The following is a 5,053-nucleotide window of genomic DNA, read 5'->3' as shown; positions in this document are numbered from 1 at the left end:
GAGAGAGAGAGAGAGAGAGAGAGAGAGAGAGAGAGAGAGAGAGAGAGAGAGAGATACACATCACATCCTTATTTTCCGTAGCTACATGGTGTGGGTTCCCACCCAGGTCTCTGCTGGATCCCACAGTCCCTCTGAAGAGCAGCACATTCTTACTTACACTGTAGGTCTCTCCTGCTGTATTTTGATGTTATTTTACCTCCAAGAAATGGCCTATACAATTTTAGTCCTGCTAACAGCACTTTTGTTTCCCTTCATGTTTAGATTTATCCTTCTAAATAGGCCTTCCTCCTATATCTAGACATTGTGCACAGGAGAAATTTACAAATTAATGACCTCTCTCAGCCACTGTGATCATCCACATGCTATGTGTTATGGAAAACATTAATTTCACACCACCATTTAAAATGTTACAACCCAGATATTATTTTCATAATCTATTTTCCCCAGGCAATGAACTCAATCAAATATCAAACACACTAGGAACATTTTTAGTTTAAAAGAAGAGTAGAGGCACTTAAATAGGAAAGTAAGAAAGAAGTTGAATTATATTCTGGAAAAGAATGGACTATTGGTGCCTAAGTTTGATATGAAGGGTATTGTATTGCTGTATCATTATGATGTTTGTCTAATCTAATCCCATGGACTTAATAAACAACAATTTAACCAATGAGAAAACCAGACTGGCCAGACTGGCCCATGTGCTAATCTTGAAAGAACATTGTTTGTATTCTCTTCCTAACCATTGCCATTAGCTCATTAGACATTTATCTTGACTTTGTTGTCTCTGCCTTAAATCAATATTAATCACAAGAAGAATGCTAATCACCCTATCTATCAATTAATTGAAATATCTCCCTGTTTGCATCTAGGACAGTGTAGCCCATCTGAGTATTAAACCTGAGAGGGGGCTGGAGACCTCTCTTGCAGACTGCTGGAGAGCAGACATTCCCCTAGCAACCAAGGGAGTCTCAGTCCCCTAAAGTGGAGTTTGGGCTTACTATGGCTTAGCCTGATGGGTTTTTCTTTCTAGTTTTTCAAGGCAGGGTTTCTCTGTAACTTTGGGGAATTCACTCTGTAGACTGGGCTGGTCTTGAACTCGGGATCTGCCTGTGCCACTACCACCTGTCATTGAACTGATAATTATGTACTGATTAAGCATATGCTTTGTTCTAGGCACTACCCTAGAGTTTCCCTGTATCTTTTCTCTGTAATTGCTTTACTATTCTTGTCTTGGATTTATCTGGATCTTAGCTCTGCCTCTCTCTTCTCTCTGTGTGTTCCTTACAAACATATATATGTAAATCATACATATATGTATATAAACCATACATCTAAGTCATACTCAACTGCTAAAGAATATTTTAATATTATCTGCTCATTCTTGGACATTAAAGGCTGACAACATTGTCACTTATTTATTTTCAGCAATTATTGACTTTCAGTGCAGTTTTTCAGGGTGATATCATTGCTTTTCTCGTTGCTGCAAATTATAACCCCAAATGATACACATTGGTGCTATGAAGTGCTTCGCTGCAGTGAAAGGAGAACCATTCTTACATAGCTCTTGTAATACCAGAGAAGACGGCATCCGTGTCAGTAATTGTCAAAAAACACAGTGAAATGAATAGAGCTTGGAACCATGGGTTAAGTACTCAAGTTTTAGGTAATTTTGTGTAACGATACAGCTGACACCCACATTTGTCCCCAAATGAGCCAAGTAAATGATAATAAATTGAATACCTTAAGTCATGGTCAGTTTGCTATTTGGGGGCAAAATGTCATGATTTTAGAACAGTTCTGATTGTTGCCGAACTCTTGCTTAATTCATCTAAACCCCATTTCAGCTTCACTTCTTCCACTCAGCTTCCAGAAAGTGGGGGACGTCCCAGGACGCCGAAGAGGACTTCCCTTGCTGATTTCCTTTACAGATTGTTGTGATTGCATAGATGTTGTCTGCAGCATGTGTATTGAGAAGGGACACGTTTGTATGGAGCCTGCTGCTCTCGCTGAGGAACGCTGTGAGGGGGACCCCTCTGTCATTCAGAGGAGGGGTGTCTTTAGGTTCTCATCACTCCTCAGTGAGCTCTGCAACAAAGTGCCCTGGAATGACTGTGCCAAAGATCCAGGTCCTGAAGACTGACCAGAACTTCTTATCATGGAGAGTAGGATGTTATAGATAAAGAATCAGAATTATCTCAGACTATCCATAATTCCCCACGTAGCCATTCATTACTGGCCTCCACCTCTAATGTAATGTCTTTGGGATGATTAGGTAAAGTTTTAGGATATAGGAAGAGGGCCTGCTTCTTCATGCTTAGACCTGAAATAATCACACAGAAACTGCATTAATTAAAACACTGCTTGGCCCATTACTTCTAGCTTCTTATAACCCATTTCTTTTAATCTGTATATAACCACAAGGTCATGTCCTACCAGTAAAGTTTCAGCATGTCTATCTCTGGTGGCAGCTCCATGGTGTCTTTCTGACCCCGCCTTCCTCCTCTCATGCTATAGGTCAAGCCAGTTCTTTATTCATTAGCCAATAAAAGCCACATGTAGACAGAAGGACCTCCCACACCATTAGGATATATGAACTTAGCAGATAACTGTGACTTACTCCCCAAAGCTAAGGATGTAGGTAGATAGCACCTGAAGCCTGTAGGAGAGGTCCCCATGCTGTGCCCACTGATGGATTTGGTAGTTGCGATGATTTCCATATTTTTCCTCTGTGATTCTGAGAGTCCGTGCAACCTTTTCACAGTAGGACATACCATTCAGGCAACACGCATCTCTTTGTCTAAGCCAGTCACACTAATACTTTGTTCATAGTAAAGCCTTGTGGAGTTCAGGATTCTTCTCTCCTCCCATGTCTCTTTCCCTTCCTGTGCCTGTCTTCTTAACTTCACAGAGCCCAAGCACATTAAAAAATAATCAAGCCAAAACAATGGCCATCTATTTTAACTGAAGATTTTAGGGCTTTTTCTTCATTTCTCCCATCATCCCTGAGAAAGAACGTTAGTATTTTCCTTCTCTCACATCTGCGCCAGACTGAACAGACCCTTCTGGCACTGGTGGAGTGAGTGTCCACACCTGGAAATATCTTCAGAACGGAGTTCCAATATAAAAATGCATAGGCTCAGAAATCAAAACTGGCAGGGTGAAGCCGACGCCAGGATCAGCGATGGCTGAGCACCATGGTGGCCTGAAGGTGTCATCATTTGTTGTTGAGAGTAAAAGTGGTCAGAGTTTAGAAGGACTCTGCAGGAGGAGCAATAAATGCTCCCTCTTAATATTTCTATACACAGAACTCCAGAAGGTCCCCCTGGTAAATGACTCTGCAGGAGGAGCAATAAATGGTCCCTCTTAATATTTCCATACACAGAACTCCAGAAGGTCCCCCTGGTAAAGAAGCCAAGTAGCTAGGAGGGAGATGGGGAGCGTGGGAGAGGGGATGAACTAATTACATAATTATTGGGGTCTGTCTGTCTGTCTGTCAAGTAGCTAGGAGGGAGATGGGGAGCGTGGGAGAGGGGATGAACTAATTACATAATTATTGGGGAATATTAAAGCAAACAGCAATCTGAGGAGGTGAGCTATCCGCAGGAATGAGGTCTCACAGGATGGCACCAAACAATAAAGGAGAGCCTGTTCGCGTGCAGCAGGGAACTAAATATTTCATGTTTCATCGTCAAGTTCATTTAAATGCACTCCTCTGAATAATTTTAAAGCTCCAGGAGTTTTAAAAGTGAGATTTCAACTTGCAGGATTTGAGAGTATAAATATAAGAAGTATATTTCTCTCCCTCTGCCTCATCCTCTCAGGAGGTGGGGCCAGGGGACACTCAGGCCACTGTGTGAGAAGCCAGAGTGTCCGTTCTGAGCTTAGACCGATTGCGTTTTCCTTCCTGAGAATCAGATGTGTCGGTTGTTAATATTAAAATCTCGCTCACGATGTGGGCTGACATTCTTGTTTTCATTAAATCGCTGCCTCTCAGCAGGAGCCCAGACCAACCGGTGGCCTGTGTGGCTGTGTGACTTTCTGTAGGAAGCGTCCATAGAAGGGGGTGGGATTGTGAATAAGCCTCTTAGAAGAAAAATGAAGGCTCCCGTTGTGTGAGACAAGAAAAGAGGCCAGTGTTTGCGAGTGGGCTGCTAATCTTTGGCTAAATTGTGGGAGCAAAAGGCTTGGGTCCAACTCAGAAGCACAGCTGCATCTTCTAAGCTCAGTGCCTGCATAGAGCGGAGTCATGCTTCTGTCACTGAGGAAAACCACAGCCCTACAATGTTTGTGATTAAAATTAGTTACTTCAATTTTATAAAATATGTATCGTGGTGTAAGTCACCTTGAACCCAGCCACCGTTCTCCAAAGACTCAAATGAAAGAAACCGTTCACTGACTAGAAGCTATGATTTCTGACACTCTGTCTCCTGCTTGGGCATACATCCATGGTTCCCCATGCTACTCACTCATGAGCATGCCGTATTCTGTAAGCCAGTTTTGTAGCCACTACACACCCAACCCAGACCCCTGCTTCAGTCTCTGGGGCATCAAATGGCAAATACCAAATACATCACACTCAGCAATGACTGACAGCTCATTTTCCCATGATTCCGTACTGTCCTGGTCACCTCTGTAGCTTGTGTTTTCCTCCTGTGCCAAGCTCTTCCATTGCGTTCAGGACTAACTATGTTATAAGGTTTCACTGCTCCCAGCCACATGACTCCATAGTTCCTTGGCCACTCTAAGCTCAGCTCCCTCTTGGCCTCTACACACAAGGAGGGCCTCCAGTTACTCAGTCACATAGCCCAATTTTTTTGCATGCCCATTCTCCATCATTTGACAGTGTACAATTCCAGAAGTCATATGTCCAATTAGAGGTTATAGACACTTTCTTAGCTTATAAGGCCAGCGTGAGACACTTAAATGGTTAAAGTTCTTTTTATGGGCAGTAATCTCAAATATTAGAATTGAATACATTAATAAATCCCTGTTAGGTCTGTAAGGCTGTCTTTTCAATGGATTAATTATTACTGACAGGGGTGAACCATATTTT

Source organism: Microtus ochrogaster, linkage group LG9, assembly GCF_000317375.1.
Source record: "Microtus ochrogaster isolate Prairie Vole_2 linkage group LG9, MicOch1.0, whole genome shotgun sequence".
In the NCBI taxonomy this organism is placed as follows: Eukaryota; Metazoa; Chordata; class Mammalia; order Rodentia; family Cricetidae; genus Microtus; species Microtus ochrogaster.
This window is presented reverse-complemented; position numbering follows the sequence as displayed.